The 20,926-nt window shown below is 40.7% G+C and overlaps 1 long non-coding RNA gene across 1 annotated transcript; it reads left to right on the top strand.

Annotated features, from left to right (window-relative positions):
• Window positions 1-7,942: 7,942 nt before the first annotated feature.
• On the top strand, window positions 7,943-20,534 carry LOC134472462 (uncharacterized). Its single transcript, XR_010042279.1, has 4 exons — window positions 7,943-8,329; window positions 8,419-8,532; window positions 14,922-14,982; window positions 20,281-20,534. It is a non-coding gene; the product is annotated as an uncharacterized LOC134472462 (long non-coding RNA).
• Window positions 20,535-20,926: the final 392 nt, after the last annotated feature.

The raw sequence follows: 20,926 nt of genomic DNA on the forward strand, positions 1-20,926 counted from the left end.
TGTGGGTTTATCTCACCTTGATGGCAGCCTTCTGCTCCCGAAATGAGGATGCTACTCCATGTAAAATCATAGGACCCAGGCAGTCACCAAAACCTCGTGGAGCTCAGTCATATGAAAATGAGAGGAAAGAGGAGAATTTAATTGTTAGTCAACACATTTTCCAAGCCATAGGCAATTACCACATCTCTTAGATGCAAGGCAAATAAATACATTGTTGATAATGCTTGTGATTTTTAATACCCACGAAACATCAAAACATTTAAAATTATAAACCAACGCAGTTAAAGCATAGAACGATGGTGCAAATAGATGACAAATTGTAAGTATCTTTAAGGCAATTCTACTTTGTGTGCACGTTTAAATTTACTAAGATGTTTCTTTTTTAGTTTTATAGACAGAGAACAAACCAAGTACCAGTAAGAGTCAGCACAATTCAGCTTTTCACATGCATCATAATTGTGTCCATGTGCACAGCTGTTTTTTTATCTCTTCAAACCTCAGTATTACCATCCTTACAGGTGGAATTTTTGAGCATTACCTTCACACTGGCCTGAAATGAGTTTGCTACAATCACCACCTTGTGCAGTGGCCAGGCTGGGCAAAGTTAGCGGCTACCAAACACGCAGAACCTTATGTTCTGTTTATGGAGGCTACTTACCATACATTCCCCTAGAGCAATCAGGAGGACACACACAATAGACATCATCACTGTATCAAAATGAAAACAAGCTTCTGTTTTCCATTCTGCCACATCTGTCATTTCATTATCTAGAGCATTCATTTTAATCCAGAATCACAAATTATTAAAACTGAAAGAGATCAAAAACATCACCACTTTGAGATTGGGGAAATCAAGATTTAGCAAGGAGTCGTCTCTTGTCTGAACACATCAAGTATGGAACTGGAACCTGCCTTCCAATTCAGGGCCTTTCCCAGTTATCCCGCCTAGTCTCTGCTCTTGAGGGACGGTACTTACTCTGAACTCCAACCCACCAGCAAAGTGTATCACACACACCACCAGTGGCCAGGAAAAGGTGCTAGAAATCATTGTAAGTAACTCAGTGCAACCAAAATACTGTGCATTTTAAGTAGAGAGAGTCGGGAACAAGCTTTAAAAAAACACACATTTTGTGGTGAATTTTAATCCATAAATCATCAGGAAAGATAAATTAAATAAATAAATTAATCCTTAAGTCAAACAGCAAAGCACTTTACTCAGGGCACAAATTCTTGTTCAAAATCTTAAGTGCTAAATGACTTCCATAAGTTGTTTAACCCAAGTCTTAATATTACCTGCAAACTAGAAACAAATAGCACCTGCCTTTGGCTTGTAAGGAAGGAATAAATGTGTTCAGTGTTTGACACTCAAAAGGTATTTGTTACCATTTAATGACTCAAGATTACTCTTTTACAGAAAACCATTAGGTATTAATTTTAAACTCCAAGAGACATTTCAACTACTTGTTGAGGCACATGATAACAGACTGAATGGCCTATTCAAGAGTATCTTATACTGTTTGCTGATTAGCAGCTGAGAGTTAGTTTTAAGTTTATGAAGTTGTCTTCATTGTCTCTTATGCTTTACTATTTTAAAAGGAAATTCTTTCTTAAGTTCTATGCATGTTAAATGGGTAGTGGTTTGGGTTTTGGAATTTGTTAGATTTCAGTCTACATCCGGGCCTCACTTCCTGTTTCTTTAGTGACTTTGTGCAGATTAACCCTTTTAAGATTCTAATTCTCTCATCTGCCAAACTAGTTGATTACGTCTTCTTTGATTTATTACCATAAGGATTAAATGGTTACTAGAGTTAAAATGCACAAAAGACTAACTTTTTTTTAAAAAACCACATGTTAGCCAGCTCTTGGGCAGCTCACAGATGGTGTATCCAGAGTATGGCTTATTTTTCCCACTTAGCTTGACTTTCCCAAGGATGCACACCTTATAAGCACAGTGCTCGGATTCCAGCTGTCACTCTGCCCTTCCAGAGTCACACATCCTTACAGAATCACCAATTCTCAAATCAACCCTCCCAGATAGTCCCTTTGCGGGCAGCTCCATCCTGAACTGTCCCCTTGAGCACTCGATGGTGTACCACTACCTGTTGGTCATCCCTGGATCATCCCTGACCAAGCTGTCCACAGAGAGGGACGTATGCAGCATGGATCCAGGTGAATGGACAGAAATTGGTTGGAAGTGGCAGCTTCCTATCATCTTCATGTCACAGGGACATGGGATCTGTGGGGACAGCAGACAGGAAGTAAGGCTGGGCTGAGGTTTGTAGTTTACATTCAACTTCCTGCTGCTTCCTGGAACCTGCAGCTTCCATGAACCACATGGGCACAAGAACATGTCCTGGTCTCCTTCATCCACCTCCTCTGGCTTCCTCTCTCTTTAGGGCTCAGATCTTGCTTTCTTCTGCTAGGATCATGATGACTTTCATGAGTCACTGGTTCCTTTCTATGTCTCAGCACAGCTGACAACAGACAGAATGAAAATTCTGTTTACAATCATATACGACAGGAACACACGTTACATAATCCAGCTTTGACTCCTTTGTAAAAATCTTTTAAACTGCACACAAGATAATTTCCCCATACATATATTAAATGCCTATAACTCCACTGAGTGTGTCTATTTTCTTTCTTTCTTTCTTTCTTTCTTTCTTTCTTTCTTTCTTTCGTCTTTCTGATTTTTTCTTTCTTTTTTCTTTTGATGGTACTGCAAATCAAGTCCATTAACCTTCTCACTGAGACACATTCACAATCCTCTCCATCATTTCTTTTTTCTTTTTGACATGATTCACTAAGTTGTGAAGAACACCAGGCTGGGAGAGATCACACTTGGAATTCTTCTGCCTCAGTTTCTCCGAGTGGTGGAAGATTCTTAGTATGAGATGTGCTTTTCTGTGGAACTCACTACAAATACTAGTGACCTATTCTGAAAAATGATGTGATTAGGACACTCATTTATAGGTCATGAATTCAAAGGAGTTATAATAATTAGAATATTTCATAAGTAATTTGTGTGTCATTGCTGGGTAACATCCTATAGCTGACTGAAGCAGAAATACAGACATTCCTCATTTAATGACTTAACTGTTTGGACTTACTGCCTGCGTTCAAACTATAATGCAGGAATGTGAGCAGTAGTGTAGCTTTCCAGTGGCTTCTTCTACAGTACAGTTCTGTAATTTTTGCTAATTGTACTGTGTGCCACAGTGATGTAGTTTTCTGTTCTGTTATGTATTATATAAGGGCATGTATAGTTACGCAAATAAAAGCAGTCATCAAGTTGAAGTTCTCTTTGACCATTTCTTTGTTCTGAATATGATATTGTACATGCTATATACAGTTCCCACTTAGTGACCAATTAATTTAACGACCTAGAAGCAGGAATGGTGAACAGTGGTTAAATGACAAGTGTCCATATAAAGAGTAGTATATATGCTGTGGCCTTCTTGCCAAGGCAGTGTTACTGTTTTAAACAATTGTTCTATCTCTATAGTAAGTTAGATCACTTGATATATGACAAGCACAATTATGAGGAGAAACCGAGATGTAAATTTAATTTGATGAGTTTGGATTCACTGTCCCATGGAAGCCAGATGATCAAACCCACATGGCTTTGTCTCACAGGTCCCCAAGATGGTCAGAGGAAGACAGGAAGACAGAGAAGAGAGATGGCTGACAGGTTAGGGTGAGGAAGAAGGAGCTAGCCAGAAACACCACCTGCAACAGAAACAGTGATGGAAAGGGAGAGAGAGAGAGAGAGAGAAAGAGAGAGAGAGAGAGAGAGAGAGAGAGAGAGAGAGAGAGAGAGAGAGAGAGGCTTAGGTCTCTACCACAAAAGAGGGAGAAAGGAGAAAAGACAGAAAATGAAAAGACAGAGGGGAAGTAGCCAAGAGATGGGTGGAAAGATGGAAATATACAGGGAAGGAAGATTCATACAGAAAACGGAAGAGAGGAGCGAACGTGACACACAGGTAGGGAGGGGCTGGGAGGAAGACAGGTAAGGAAAGACTCAGAAGGAAGAGCTTTGGCATGAGAGGAAGAGAGAAGGAGAGCAAAGATAAAGATTCCATCAGGCAGACACAGATACACAGAAGTCTCAGGTAGATAATGAGACAGAAACTACACATAAGGGAAAAAATAAAGTTAGAGATACATACACATTTATATGCATGTACACCTTAACTTACAACCATGTACATTGTTAAAACCACTATAAATTGAAAAATTTCTGACTTAACCTATATCATAGCTTAGCAGAACAGCACACTGTGGAGCAGGAGTCCCTAAGCCCTGCCCCATGGGCCGGTTCCAGTCTGTGGCCTGTTAGGACCCACTGACCCGGCAAGAGCTGAGCATTCGATTCAGAAGTGGCATTAAATTTTCATAGGGAAAGAACCTCATCGTGATTCGCACATGGGAGGGACTTAGGTTGTGAACTCCTTTGAATCACCCTGCTCCCCAACTAAGTCCATGGAAACACTGTCTTCCATAAGACCAGCCTCTGGTGCCAAAAAGTTTGGGCTAGAGCATTGGGTGTTTCTCCATGAGCTCATGGCTGGAAGTCATGTCCACTGCCTGCCTTGCACGTCAGCAGGAAGCCACACCACAGGCTGCTAGCCTGGGGAAAACAGTCATAATTGAAAGTTCAAGATGTAGGTTAGTGATACAGTGCATGCTTGGCAGCTGTGATGCTTTGGATTCAATCCCCAGCACCAATAAACGCACAAATAAATATGATTCAAAGCACTGTTTCTACTGAACATGCATTGCTTTCACACCATCGTTAAGTTGAAGCATCATAAATTGGGGACTAACTGTGTATGCTGCTACAAATCATATACCCATTTGCATACATTATATGTATATATTATATCTGATAAAAATATGCTATGAATTTCTAGCTTTCCTTAGCTCTTCATGCAGATTCTGCATAGTCATGTATCTATGAATCTGTTTCTCATTTCTCTCTCCCATTGCCACAATAATACAACAATAACAATAATGCCCCAACATAGTTCCTTAAAGTATCCTTTATATACTAGTTGTCAGGTCTATGGGGTTCCTAGGCTGTCCAAATGATCTGGGCTGCAGGATCAGCTGACCTTGATTGGAGAGAGGAGATCGCTGGCCAAGGTGACATGGGCTGGAATGAATCAGGGGCGCTACTCCTGTGGCTTCATGTGCAGTAGGTTGGCTAGACTTGCTGTCATGGCAACGATGCGAATGCGGCAGTCAGAAAAAGCACATTAGGCTCTTGGGGTCCTAAATCCGGAACTGGAACCCCTGGCTTCCACACAGAGTTTCCTGCCTGCAGAGCCCTCCCTGAAATAATTTTTACTGCACATTGCCTTTCCCACAGTGGTGGGAGCCAAAAGGTAAGAAGATGAAGAGAAAGAAAGCCATCTGTCTTTCAGAACCACAGTTCTCCTTCAGAGTGGGGCTGCATTCAGGCCACCACCGCCACCTCTGCCCTGGGATGACCCAAGGTCTCGGAGGACACAGAGAAAGCCAAAGTAGCTGAAACCTGTGCTGAACGAGCTACACCGGTAACAGAGGCTGACACACTTGCCTCTTTGTCAAAATTTATTAAAATTCAATAAATTCAAAAGCTCCTTCAGTTTCACGGGCTTTTCCTCCCCAAACTACTCTGGATTTTATTGGAGTCATGATGGTTGGAAAAACCCCCTGCAATTCCTTGTTCTGTTCCAACCTTAGTCGCTAACATAACACTCACCTATCTCATCACTTAAATTATACGTCACACTGCAACTCACAATGTTTAAGTTACAGAAAAAGAAGGGTAAAGAAGCTATAGATTTTTAAAAAGCAATGCAAAGGACAAAGTGAAAGGGTGCAGGCCCAGGTGCAGGAGTGGCCACGTGGGGGCGCCCGCAGAGCACAGATCTGAACAGGAGGCGCTGGGAAGGCTCAGCAAAGGAACCGAGTTGCCCACCAGAGGACGATGGGACTTCCAGCCCTTCCGGGGACAGTACCCTGCTGACAAAAATACGCAGCGTTCTGCACATCATTCAACATGTGCCTACAAAGAGTTTTCATAATGTGCAGGAGGCGATCCAGAGTCACTCAGGGCATGGAGAACTGGGAAACTGTCTGCCTCTCACAAAAGGCAAGGAGACACAGAGATGCCCCTACCGAGAGGACACGACTGAGTGAATAACCAAGGTGAAGCAGGGCATCAGACAATAAAAAACAAGGAGAGAATATTTTGCAAAAGGAAGGGGATCTAGAAATGGAGTGCAGGGGGGAAGGAAGAGAAACAAAAAAGAATTAAGATGTGTTAAGCACGTGCGCCTGCCCCCTAGGACGAGTGTGAACATTCTGTACTGCAGACATGTACCAATAAAAATAAACAAACATAAAAAGGACAAAGAAGCCATTATGACCCATGACCAAGAAAAGAGAGGAAATTTGATCACGTACATTTTCATAAACCAATTCAAATGAATCACAGATGCCAAGTACATTTTCTGGGGCTGGGCTGCCAGATAAGATGATACATGTCCAAGTAAATATGAATTGCAGACCAAGAGCTAAGGATATTTTTAGTTCAAAGTTGTGCAAAAAAATACATGGAATAGAACATTTGTCTGTTTGTTTATTTATTTATTGAGACACGGCCTCACTGTATAGTCTAGGTTGACTTTAAATTTACTGTGGTGCCCAGGCTGGCCTTGAACTCACAATGATCCTCCTGCCTCAGCCTCCTGAATGCTAGGATTGCAGGAATGTGCCACCATGCCCGGCAATTTAGTTAAACCCTTTATCAGATACAAAGGAGCCTTTCTGAACACTGCTTCACTGTTGGTGGGAGTGTAGACTGGTGCAGCCACTACGGAAATTAGTATGAAGATTTCTCAGAAGACTAGGATTGGAAGTTCCATTCAATCCAGCTATTCCCCTCCTGGATATTTTCCCAAAAAAACGGAAAAGGTCATGTCACAGCAATATATGTGCACCCATGTTCATAGCAGCAGAATTTGTAATAGCTAAATCTTGGAAACAACCAAAATGCCCATCAACTGCAGAGTGGATGAAAAAGAAGTGGTATTTTTACACAATGTAATATTATTCAGCTATAAAAAGGATGATCTTGAGACCTTCATAGATAAATGGAGGCAACCCTCGTAAGTGAAATAAATAAGAATTGTATTTATAAATATCACATTGTGTCTCTAATGTAAAAAGTAATAAGAACTGTAGGAGTAATAAAACCTAAAATGTGTAATTTCTATTGTAAAAAGAAAGGAAAAGAAAGTGCTTTAAAGGATATAACTGCATATAAGTTTAAGTATGTAAGATAGATGACCATACTACTAAGTTTTTGTTGGATCGCTGAGCAGAACTGTTTGCAATCTCACTGTTTGAATGTTCACTCTTTATGCTTTAATGTTGTAACTCTAACAACTATTTCTAAGAGGACAACATATAATTTATCAACTAGTGATTTCTGTTTAATTTTTTAATTCTGTATTATTTCTACCCTTTTTTCTGTTTTGCTTTTTTCTTTTTAATTTTTTTAAAAAAGGAGCTTTTTGCACTGCTGTAGAATAAATATATTTTAATAAATTGATTTGTGCATATACAACATACATACACATACACACATGCATATACACACTCCCATTTATCTTTGACGAGTGTCAAATGTAGTCCACATCGGGGTTCTAGTTTTTCTATATTTTGTTTTTGTCTTTTAGCAATCTGGGTTTAGAGATTATCATATTTGCAGTTGCTGTCTGCCCCAGACTACTCACAGATGTATGTGACAGTGATTCAGGACAATGATAAACTTTCATCTCGGCACAAGTACACGGCGGCAGCATTACCCATGAGGAACTCTCCACTCCAGAGAAGTCGCCGTTTCCACAATGAACAGGCCAGGGCCATCTGAGATCAGCCATCATGTGAACCCATCATGTTCACACCCAGCCAGCCTCAGTCCTGAGCTCTCAGTTGTCCGGATTTATCCTTCTCCGATGAGAACTTGCTTCTGGAGGCCACACGGGGGCGCTGCAGGAGAGCACAGAGGCAGAGAGGCAGGGGTTCCTCCCACGCACTGCCCCCTGGTCAGCAACTGGGCTGTCTTCTCAGATAGAGCCTCTCAGCTACTGCTCCTCTCTGTCACTCAGTCAGCAAGGCCAGTGCCAACTCACTGTACTAGGGACTCCTTTAGTTGAATAGGTGCTGAGTTTGGAGAGAGCCCCTCTTGTCATCTGGTCCCTCTGCTTCCAGGACCCAGGAGAAGCAGCCGTGCTGTGGGCTGTGGCCCTGCTGCTTCGAACTTTCCTGCCAGCTGGTAAGTGTGTGGCCTAGGTGCTCATGGACTTCTCCTACAATGGAAGGCCATACTTTCTTATCATTGTTTTGTTTCTGTTTCCTCTGTAGGCGGTCAAACATCTTCTGGTTTGGAAGGAGGAATGAAGTCAGTCATCAGGAAGCCTGGGTCATATGCAGTCATCGGTTGGGTTGTGATGTTCATGAAGAGAACTACATCCACTGGTACCTATTCAAGGAGGGGCAGGTGTCTCTATCCCATTGACACAATTATATCACAATAACACTGTCTCCTCTACTGTAACTTCCTCACCTCCAAGGCAGAGGTGACTTTTGGATTCAAACAAGGGAAATACCATGCTTACGAAGGCACAGGAAGGAGTTATGATTTTGTACTGTGAAATGTGGAAGAAAGCTATTCTGGCGTGTACTATTGTGTAGTCTGGGCAGGTACAGAGCTTTGCACCTGTCTATATCTACACACATAGGATGCCCTGTGCCCTCATGTCCTGACTCAGAACTCACTGTACCCTGAGCCCACCTCCCAACTCCGCCTTTACATCCATGTCCCACCACTCACAACAGCTGTACCCTGACTCTACCCCCATCCCCAGGATTTCCCTAAAGGCCACACTACCATCTCCAGGACTTGTCCAACCCATCTCGCTGACAGCAGGGGTAGAAGCGCACTCCAGCTTCTGTTTAGGACAGAGACGGTCACCTAGGGCTGGTTGGCTAGAGGTAACATTTAGAGAACATATGGGAAGGTGAGTTGTATTGAATCATTTATCCAGTCATCACCCAGAGATAATGGCAGGAGATGATGCTCGTCTATCACTTGGGATTCTGAGGAATGATGGAACAAACCTTTGTGCTTCATGAAGACCTGTACTGGCAGTCATATTTATTATCTTTTGAGCATCATGATATTTACCTCACCATAAACACTCATGATATTGTTTGCATGAATGAGAATGCAGGAAAAGGAGGTTTGTTGTACCTTTACTGATTGTTAGAACAAATTGAATTTCTCAGTTCTAACTGGCACATTACTGATTCATGGTCTACAAAACAGACAGAATTGCTGGATAGGACAGAATTGTTCATGTGTGTATGGCACCCTCTGTGCAAATGAGAGTGGCACAGAGCAGATTGGTGACAGCAGGCTACTTTCTGTGTAAAGACTGAAATACAGGGATGTTCTCATCGAGCTCACTCAGGTGGACTGGACCCGTGGCAACCAGGGGATGTCAGTGTCATTTTACCTTGTTTTTCTTCAAAGTGGACTTGTTAACCTCCCTTTAATTTTACTGAACACACCTATCAAAATTGACCTCCTAGTTTAAGCAAATAAATTTAAAGTTCTATCTAACCCTCCCCCCACTCTTAGAAACTGACACCAGAGTGTCTGTCAGATTATTTCTATTTCTCAATTATTAAAACTAAAGAATGATTTGCACAAACAATCTTCCAATGAATGGCTTATATTTGAATTGAAAAGTCATGCAGCAAAAGCACAGTCACTGGCATATCAAGTTATGTTTAAGGATGTAAAATAATTAGTCCAGTGAAGAGAAAGACAAACAGGGAGTTATTAAGTTGCTTGGGGGCTTGGCCATAATTAGCAAGAGAAGTAGGTTTGCAGATATTGTATATTTCATGTTCTAAAGTTTCATCTGTTAATGAGCAGAGACCTGTGACTGATTCTGTGAGGTATATGTTGTATCCAGCACTCTCATCCAGTTCTCTCATTGATTCTACTTTTATTTATTGATTCTTAAATTTTCTTTGTATAATTTTATACCATCTGCTAATGCAGGCAGTTTCTCTTCTTTGCTTACAGTCCCTCTAACTTTTATTCATTTTGCATCCTTAGTGCCCTGGTTAAGATTTCTGATACAATATTCACAAAAGTGAAGTTGACTGGATTCCTTGTAGTAGTATAGATCTAAATAGGACCACCAAGCATGACTTGTAAGAGCATCAACTTGGGGAATCCTTCTTTCATGTGTACTTGACCTTTGTTATATATTCAGACTTTAGTTTATGATTCTTTAGAGAATGATTTGCATCTGGATATTCCCCCAAAGCCTCATATGGTCATGGAAAGTGAACTTTCGGTGGTAGCTAAATCTAGATTTTGTGATTGTGGAGAAAGCTTGGATAGCTTTCCTTGAATGCAGAACAATTGCTTCAGTATTAGTTAGACCAAGCCCTATCTCCATGTACTAATATGTACAGAGCTAGCTAAGCTATTTCTTTCTCCCTTCAATTTGCTCTAAGCAATGTAAATAGGGCTAGCTGAGATATTAATATGTAATCTTTGAAAGCAACGGACACTTTTCTGTTTCTTCACATTGTGTCTCCCTATAAATTGTTGAGCACTGTGGGATGGCAGAGTTATATAGCTTCAGGAAGGTCAATGGGTTCAAGCTTCAAAATGAAAGGCTATGACTTCCCAAAGCACAAAAGTTTACATAACAACCTTCTGAACATTTAAATGCTACTCCAATTAAGTTATGCAGATTGGCATTTCTGCATTCCTTTCTCTCTGCATATTGCATAGGTGCTTTCTGGTATCCTATCTAAGCCTACCTATAGTCTCATATAATTCTCACCATTTTCACTGTCACTCATCCTCAATTCACATCTTTCCTCATGTGCTAATAAATTCTGGTTGAAACTCTAGACAAAGACCTTTTGTTCCATGAATCCTTACCTGGATCAGACATAAGACCCCTCGACTGCCCATAAGTATAGTGTCTTTATTCTTGCCATGGGTTGTACTGGAGGTGGTGGATTGGAATTAACTCATCCAGATTCCAATAACATTTTAATGTGATTAGAAATATAATCTTCCTGGACTGTAAGAAGGATGGGAGGAAAGGAGATTACAATATTTGGATTCTAATATGATTGCTTCATTGTCTAGTGCTGGGATTGGGAGTATCAGTGCTACATCCACCCTAGGGAGAGTAGCCTGCATACAATGTAAGGGAAGAAAAGAAGCTTGCTCCTCCCATTTTGCTCATGTTACTTTTGTTGTCTTCTGCCAAACATGAACTGTTGCCCCTATCCCATGCCACCCTGCCTTGGAGCCAGCTAAAAGCTCTACAAACTGTGAGATAAATAAATCTTTCCTCCTTAATTTCATGTTTCAGATATTTGTCTCAGCAATAAAAGACAAGTAACTAAAACACAATTTGGTACCAGGAGTGGGGTTGTTCCTGTGACTTATACTTGACCATGTGGTTCAAGAGCCTTTGGGTGTGGCTTGTGGAAAAAGATTGGAAAACTTCCAAGATGTATTCTGAAAAAGCAGAGTTGGAATGCTTAAAGCTGTTATGTATAGGAGATTCTAGTCAGAGCTCAGAAGACAAGAAGGTTGATAGAAGTTCTGCCAGTAAAAGACTATGTTCTGGTAGTTTCTGCTGGCAAGAAGGATTGCATTGGCTGTTGGAGCCCACATAAGTGTGTATTATGCCTTGGCAGAAAATTTATTTACATTTTACTTGGGTCCACATATTTTGCCTGAGACTAAGAATAAGGGCAGCAGACTAATTAATATGGCAAAAGAAATTTCAAGACAGTTGAATGTTGAGGTAGTGGTGTAGTTATGTTGTGGGCTTTTGCCAGATGTATGTGGAAAATCAAGAGAAAAGAGAGTAGTAGAATGATTTAAAATATTATGAGTTTGATCAGAAAAGAAGCTCCAATAAAGCTGTGAACTTCAAACGTAGTGCAGAGAAAATCTTGATTGCTGAGAAGAAACAGGACAATAGAAGGATGGCCTATAGGCATCAGAAGAAGCAGCAATTCTCCACCTCTGCATCCTCCAAACTGCAAAAGTTAAAGACTCTTTGAGAAGAAAGTCATAGAGCACTGTTTTCTAGAAAGCAGCACCCACAGCATGTTCCAGAATGGTATCAGTGGAGAAAATTTGTTTCTCAGAAGTAGATTCAGAGTGCCCAGCAATCCAGACACTTGACCCCATGACCAAGACAGAGAGAGACAGAGACAGAGAGAAGCTTGGCTACTGCTCTAGCTGGCAGCAACCTTAGCATAATCTTCTTGGTAGATGTGAAAGATTACTATTTATTTTAGGACAGAAATAAGAAGAAAAAGGAGAAGAAGCACAAAAAAAGTACTCAAGGAGAAAAGTATTTTGAAGAAGAGAGATAACATTTCCTACAAGCAAAATGGATCACTGAAAGAAGAAGAAGAACGCAACTTTCAACTGTTTTGTTAGCTGGTTTAGGTGGTCCCCACTTGATCTTGTTCTAGAAGATTGCTCTTGGGTGCTTTATTTGGTGTATTCTTGTATCAAGATATTGACGCCAGGTACAGAGTTCAGCTTGATCCCTTGTCCACCAACAATTCTGACAAAATTATTCAGCAGGACGAATTAAAACCTGGAAAACATTGCTGGTCCCTAGTGCATTCAATTAAAGAACCGAATATGGTAGGGACTAGAGTTGACTAAAAAGGAAGATGGCAGTGAGGGCCAAGAAAAGGAAGATAAAAAAAAATGGGAGGAGGAAACATTATAAATACAAAATTGATATCTGCATTGTCCATGAACAAAACTGTGTGTGTGTTTGTATGTGCGTGCTCACACCTCTTTGTAAATAATCAGTTCATTTTTGGTTATGTCTGTATAGATCTTATATACTTTCAGATTAGTTCTTTTAAAAAATATTTATTTATTTATTTTAAAGAAAAAAATTCAATAAAAACAATGGTACAAAGTTTCAAAACAAGATTGTAGGAGAGCAACAATGGTCAGTACAGTGTGTATTGTTATCTTCAAAGTAGTTGCTCATATTACAAGACATAAGCATGAAAAATTGACTCAACTTGCAAACTTTTCAACGAACTAATGGCAATTAGTAGTATAACTATCTTAACTATTTTGTGTATTTATTTATTAATTTATTTTCCTTTTCTTCTTTCTTCCATTCTAGTTTATTTCCTCCATTGTAGTTTACTTTTCACAAGTTTCTTCCCATTTCACAATATTAGATTATTTCTTTTTTTATTGTCTTTTTTGTGGTGAATAGAGTATTTGTCCTTTGCAGTTTTAGATGTCTATATTTGATATATGAGACACTAGTCTAGTAGTTATGTAAATCAAGAACTATTTTTATTTCATTTACATCATACTTATTTGTAATATTTTTAATAGAGTGTCAAATTTTTAATCATCATTTTATAATGAAAAGACATGTTTTCCTTCTTCTGAGTGTCTATATCTATTATAGTTTCTTCTCCAGTTTGTATTGCTACATTCAAACACTTAAGAAGTTCATGGGAGGTTGGGCATGTTGGCATATGCTTGCAATCTCAGCACTCAGGAGGCCAGAGTAGGAGGATTGCTGTGAGTTTGAGGCCATCCTGGGCTACAGTGTGAGTTCAAGGTCAACCTTTGTAATTATAACTACATCCTTAATGTGATGACATTTGACACCCAACTTATATGTTTCATATATGATTTATATTGTATAATATAAAATATTAAACCAATGTTATGAATTTCCCTGTATAAATATTTCCCAATAGTTTCATAAAAAGTAAGTATTGTCTGAAACAAGCATCCATGAGCCTCTTGAAAACCACTAATATATGTGGAGGAGAGGAGAATTTTTAGAAAGATTATGCTCCATGCAGCAGTCTAGATCACAAAGAGTTACTCAAGAAGAGAAACATAATCTTTCTAGGAACAAAGTGGGAAGAAGTGAAGCAGAGTGGGCCAGAGGCTTTCTGGTCTTCCTTTAGGGCTACAGCTTGGGGGAAGCCTAATTAGAAACATCTAGACAGCTACAGAGTCAATGAGAGAGACTCAGGATTCACTCCATGAGAAATCTTACAATGGGTTTGTAAGGACTGAGAAGAGTTTCACACCCTGACTCTTCTAGGACAAAAGGTAGAGACCAGTGAGATTCTAGAAAGCACTATTTAGGTATTGTAGCAGAAAATGCTCCACCCCAGAGCCAGTACACTTCAGTTTCTGTTAGTTGCTCAGGTAACCTCAAGTTTACTTCAGTTCCTGTTACAGTTCCTGTTACTTCTGATTCCCCCACAAATTGTGATGTATTGCTGGCCACTATGATGCACACTGGAAGAACCAATCAATAACTGCCAAATACTCTGCTTCTGTCTTACAAACACCATAAAAAGCTCCCTCCCTGAGCCTTCTTGAGGTCACTGCCCATCAATGTTAAAAAAAAATTGCCTTCAAGTCATGGATGATGTTAGTGTTATGTTGGAGAGAGCAAGAGTAAAATCAGAAATTGGAAAGACTAAGAATTTTGCTGGAAGTAAATAGTATTTACCCTGAGGATGTGTTTAAATTCTTCCATTAGTTTAACCATCCTAGACTCACCTATGGTCTCCTCTCTTGTCCATATCTTTTCATGAAAAATTACTTCCTTTCCTTTCTGGCCACAAAAATTTCCTGACCATACCCGCCAATTCCTCTCCTGAGCCACTTTACCCTGCTGTGGGAATTCCTGTTTCCAGAGGAGTCTGAAAGTGCTAGTGGGGTCTGTGGGGAGGACACCAGGCTTTGGGGTCATTTAGTGGCCTTTCTCTGTAACTGGTGCTCCATTTCTCAGGCTGGAGCAGCTGCCCAGGTCCTTGGATACACAGGAAGTTTGCTCAGAGTGTTAACTGATGGTGAGTACAGAGGAATTTTTCTCATTTTCTTTGTGTTGTGACCAAATGGACAGACACACAGAAAAATTAGTGAAGTTGTGCACTTATTGAAGGTGGTAAAGAGGTTCGCTCTGCAGAGTGAGAGTAGCTGCTGAACAGATCCACGGTGATCATAATAAGGAAAGTTGTCTCTTGTACCTGAAATTCCTGGATTGTCTTCTTCCTCATGCAAATAAAGTATTGGGATGATTGGGTTGTCCTATCAAAAATTCACTTGGCCTGGTGCCAGATTTAAACTGGCCTATTGAACACTCACTTGGCCTCATACCAGATCTAAATGAAGAATTAAAAATAGCACTTGTCTGATTGGTTCTGCATACAGTACTCAGAAGGTGCAGAGTCATCCTAGAGCCTGGGTTTGTGCATGTGCCTTAAGTCTCCGTGGTTTTGATAGACTCTGGTGTTTGACTGGTTTGCTCCGGTCTTAGTCCCCTCCCTCAAAGTACAGTTCAAGGTCCCAGCAGGGCCCACTATGTCCACTAGTATTGGGAGAGACTAGGATTCTATGCTTCCTGACTGAGATCACCTGTAGGGTAGCAATGGCAACTCTCTAAAATTTTATTTCTAACCAATGTTCCTGAATTTCTTCTCTCTTGCTGTCAAACTTGCATTGGATCCACTCTGTTTTCTGACTGCAGGAACTGCAGATTGCAAGAACAGGCTGGTGTGTTTGGTGCTGACTTGGGCATGAGCATAGAAGGCTGCAAGATACAGGGTGACAGAATGTTTGTCTCAGAGGGTGGACTGTGATTCAGGCATTATGCTAAATCTTCCACTTGGGAACTTATTTCTGTTTCATAGACACCCAATAGGACAGGCGCTGGTCTTATCTTCATTGAATAGATGAAAATGTAAAACTATACGGATGTATTTAAAGGGCCAGCCTTTGCAGTTGGGCAATATACATCTCAAATCTGTCAACAACAAGCTGTGAAACCTTGAACCATTTTCCTACCTGTTTCCAGTGGGGAACCAGGAGGATTACATCAAATTTGTGGAGCTCAGGATGATAATGATACAGAATGCTTGGCACAGTAAAGGCATTCAGTAAAATTCATTACCTGGTAACATTTTTTAAAAATGCTATATGTTAAATAGCAATCTTTTACTGATATCAGAACAAAGAGGAATACTTCAGTGTCTCATATTTAATTCATTATTTCACTTTTCTTCTATTACACAAGCAACTGAGGTTAAATAAATATTAAGCAAACAAATTTAAAAAACAAAAAAACATAGTCTCACTCCCTGCCCTTGGTTCTCAGAGAACTCCATCCAGTAGGGCAGGGAATACCCAGGACAGAGCTTTCATGGGGAGGGATAGGAAAGAGGGGAATACCAGGGGGCGCTCTAGCTAGTGATGGGCGGCTTCTGTCCTGTCTTCCTCCTGAAGGAAACAGACTGCGAACAGGGTGCCTGAGCTGAGCCCAAAGATGAGCCCGAGTCAGCCAGGAGAGAGACACACATGGCAGCTCCCACAGGGAAGCTGCTTGTAGATCTGTGCTAGAATCATGAGTTTCTAGGTGAAAAGTGGCAATAGATAAAGAGGCCACATCATAGAGGGCCTCGTAGAGGGCCTCCAGTCCTCAGGATCGTAGACTTTAACCTCAGAAGCAAGCACAGCAGCGAAAAATGAGCTAAGTCCCCTGGAGGGAGGAAGATGGAAGGGAAGGGCAAAGCTAGGGTCTTGGGGAAGAGTAGGGTGCGGACAGCGCTGAGCAGGACATGGTTAGGAAGAAGAATCACAGAAATTGAAGTGTGGTGAATTTGAGAGGAGAACAGACACTAAAGACCCTGGCCTTGATAAAGTGGGGGGCAGTGATATCCTCTGAGTTAGAAAGAAGAGATGGTCATGGTAAGAAATGACCTCCCTCTCTATGTGCACATCAGTCTGAGGTCCTTAGTGTTAGACAAGTTTAAAGCAGGCTGCAGTCAACTGGCCAAGTGCACGTGGAGTCCAAGAGAGAGGTAAGGGGTGGAGATGGAAGGGTAATGTCTCCAAAATCCCTACCTTTTTTTACTCCAGGATAATTGAAGCAAAGATCAGACAGAGCAGGGAAACTGAGAACAGAAATCCTGACAACTTTTAAAGAGTGTATCTGGGAAGAGCAGTGTACAAGTACTCTAGCACTAATTAAGCGTTTTGGGTTAGACACAATTTCCTTTTGTCTGTTTAGAAAAACAGTTTAGAAACAGTTTAGAAAAACAGACAAAAGGAAATTCAGTGAGCCAGAGAGAGGGAAGCAGGGATTCACAAGGAGAAGCTGGGGTTCAGTACCAATATCTAAGGGCTGATGAAAGAATAAGGTGAATGTTTAAATTAAAAATTTATTAAAGGAAAACATACATTGCCATGAATCTTCCTCAAGAGATACCCTTTTATTCTGAACATAATATCTTATCATTCTTACCACTTTCTAAGGCAGTTCTGGAAGTCTTTGTTATGGCTTGTATCTAGATGTATCCCCCAAACTTCAAGCATTTATAAGGGGGACTTTTCACAGATGGCTGGATCTAAGGTATGTGATACTAGGATTAAGGGTGTGTGATAACTAGATTCATCCACTGCTAGGTTTAAGATAGTTTTGGTTGTGAATATTGGAAAGGCCCACCCTGAGTGTGGGTGATGAAAGTTCTTGCCTTAGTGTAAATTACTGTACAGTTATGACGGTAGTCTAATGTGGTGGAAGGCCCACGAAGATTCTGAGTGCATTCTTACAAAGGTACTCAACTAGGGAATCTGATTCTTTAATGAAGAGTTGAAATAGGGAGAATTTCAAATTATTATGCATCAAACAGCCTGTATATTTGGATAAACAACCCTAGAATAGCATTGCTCTTCACTATGTACCTCAAAGGAAATAAAGAATTAAACCAATTTTCCATGATTCAGGGTGTATACAAATGCACTGAAAAGGAAGAAATTAGTGGATCATTGAAAGGCTTCAAAGCACTGGAAGATTGAAGTAGAAGTCTGACAAATAAAAAAAGTACAAAGAGATTACTCTTGGCCCCGAATCCAGCAGAAACAGCAAGGAGAATTTGTTAAATGGTTATTATCACCAATTTCTCAAATACAGAGAGGTCCTATCTTGGGATGATAGCATCCAAATTTTGTTTTGTTTTGTTGAAATGATGTTATTTATAGATCTAATTTATTGACCAATCTATTAGTCAATTAATTTTTCCCCATCATAGGGAACAGGAAAAAAATGAGATATTGTAGCCAATTCCCCCTGTCCATCTTTGATAGGTGGGGGGTGTGGGGGTGTTTCTAGGGGGACAGTGTAAGCTGGCTCCAAGATCTTATCATGAAGCTCTATTTCACAGCACAGCTACTTGCAAGGCAGGTTGACAGCCAATGCCTCCTTTTCCTGCAGGTGCTCTCATTGGAGAAAAGGAATAAGAACATAATGAAAAACATCCCAAACCCAGAACGATGCCTCCCAAGAGCAGCTTTGTGCTGAAGCTGCTTCAACAAGCAGGCAGGCGTATAAGGAAGGAGGTGTAGGTCACAGACTCCTCTGAGCCCCCTTGTTAACCTAGGTGCCCCCTGCATGCACCCTCTTTCCCTAACCTATGTTGCAAGCTAGGTGACGGATTTATTTTCATATTTGGGGAGACTGAGTGTCAAATGGTGCCACGTTAAATTAATAACAGGCAGAACTGGAACGAAATACAGGACTGAATGGCTCTGTGCTCCCTTCAGTGGGACAGGAAGTGGACTTAGTATTAAAGAAATAAGACTAGGTCCTTATTTCTCTGGAATTCCCTTTGAAATACCCTCCAGCCTCAAAATATTATTGCTTGGATAGGTTGATCCAGTTTAAGTAAAAGTGTTTTTGCAAGTTGAAAGTGCCGTATTGAAAGTAAGCAATTATGTTTTTATTAACATCTTGCATTCATTCTAATCAGATATCTAATAAGAATTATTTCCTCATCAAGGCCAATATTTATGGGGCCATTCACTACTGCAAAATGATCCTAATGGACACACTGAAAGAATTTAATAATCGCTGAAACGCTTGACCTGATGTTGATTAAAAATTTGCATAGGGCATACAGAAGTACCAAGTAAAAGCTGGCACTGTGTGAGACAGTAGTGGCTATGTTAAAGTTGACAGAGTTAATGTCATGAGTGCTCCTATTTCTCAAGAACAGAGATGGTGGTAAGATATAGTCATATTGCTGGCAAGAGAGCAAGATTTTTACATATTAGAGAGAATTTCACTTTATCTCCATATTGGTTGAGACCCAAGTTCAGGATAATATTGGTAATTCATATCCACTTCCTAAAGACAGTGGCTAAACCAACAACCCTCAAATGGGGGACACTTCATCCTCTAGAGGGCTTTGGCAATGTCTACAGATATTGTTGTTTATCCCAACAGCATGGACCACTACTGGGAGCTATTGATGCTTCTAAAACTTCTTATAATTCATAAGAAAGTCTCCCTTCCCTTGGCCATAGCCAATGACTAGAGCCCAAAATGCCTGCAGTGCAAAGATTGAGAAACTTTGAACTATACACATTTCCCAAGGACTTGCTAGAAGGTCCATAAAATTGTGGATGCCAAATATTGGGCCATAAGTTACATCCAGACTGGATATAAAAAAGAGCCTGGAAAATTTATCATCTTTCATTTATTTTGGGGCAATAATTCTTCAGAAAGCTTCTGTGAAAACATGCTTAGGAGAGTCCTGGCAAAATTCTCCTTTTCCAGAGAGAGCATGAAGATATAGCTCTTCCATTCCACAGCCAGAGAAAGTTCCCAGGCACTGTAACCACCATGGGTCCAGAGCAGAGCCTTGTGTAAGGGGTTACCTCTGTTGTAAGGACACAATGATCCTCAGTTGAAAAAGTTCACAAGCTCAGGAAGTCATGACAGACCCGGTAACATGGGGCACTCTCTTAAAAGCAACAAAACAATGTTTATGAAAAAATCCTAAGCTGTGGACATCCTAAAAATTTCTAGGAGCCAACACGGTAAGGAGGTAGATAACATTTGCTTCCATCAGTGGACTTTTTACTGTGCTGTCACACAGCTAAGGGCAAAGTTCTGTGTGCTGCTGACTTTTGCAAATAACTGATTGCCATGGTTTATGCCTGTGGCCCCCAGGCCTCATGAGTTTGCGTTGTTCATTTGTGATGGTTCATTGTATAGTGCTTGCATTGATGGTGTCAGTGCTCCACCCACAAAGGGGTGGAGCCAGGATGTGATGTAATGGCAGGAAGAAGGTGTGTCTTGCTCTTTGCAGGTTCCTGCTTGCTGTTTGCAGCCGCCATGAACTGCGGCCCAGCCATGCCCGCCTGCCTTGGAGCCAACTGAGTGTGGACTGAAACCTCTAAAAACTGTAAAAAATAAACCTTTCCTTTCCCAACTTGGGCTTGAGGTATTTCGTCTCAGTAAAAAGTAACTAAGACACTGATCTAGGTGCAGGGCCCAGAATGCTATCTCCCTGCGGACACCTCAGGAGCCCCCTCCCCATCCTGGCCCCCTACTCTAGTTTCCTGTTTCCTCAGTCCTCTTCTTGGGTCCACATCTTGAGGAGATGGAATAAAATGATTCCAAACATTCACTGGATATTTCTTTGAGAATGTGCATAGGTTCTCCTATTTCTCAGATTGTTGGGAAATGTTTAAAAATAGTATTTTATATCTTGATAATTTTAGTTTTGTTGGAAACACATCTCCATTGTTTCTAGTCAAAATTGCACAAATGTGCTAGAAGCAAGTGAAAATACTTAATTCAACAATGGAACTAAAACATGTATCTTCACGGTAGGGCACACAGGTATAATTTTTCATTCACAGGTACTGACACATCGTAACTCAGGCTTTTCAGGAACTGGTATTTACTTGAGGAAATGGAGGGGGGCGGAGAGAAAATGCCACTACAACAAA

This window comes from Cavia porcellus, unplaced genomic scaffold (assembly GCF_034190915.1).
Source record: "Cavia porcellus strain 051 isolate PalLab524CR breed Dunkin Hartley unplaced genomic scaffold, mCavPor4.1 scaffold_23, whole genome shotgun sequence".
NCBI classification, from domain to species: Eukaryota; Metazoa; Chordata; class Mammalia; order Rodentia; family Caviidae; genus Cavia; species Cavia porcellus.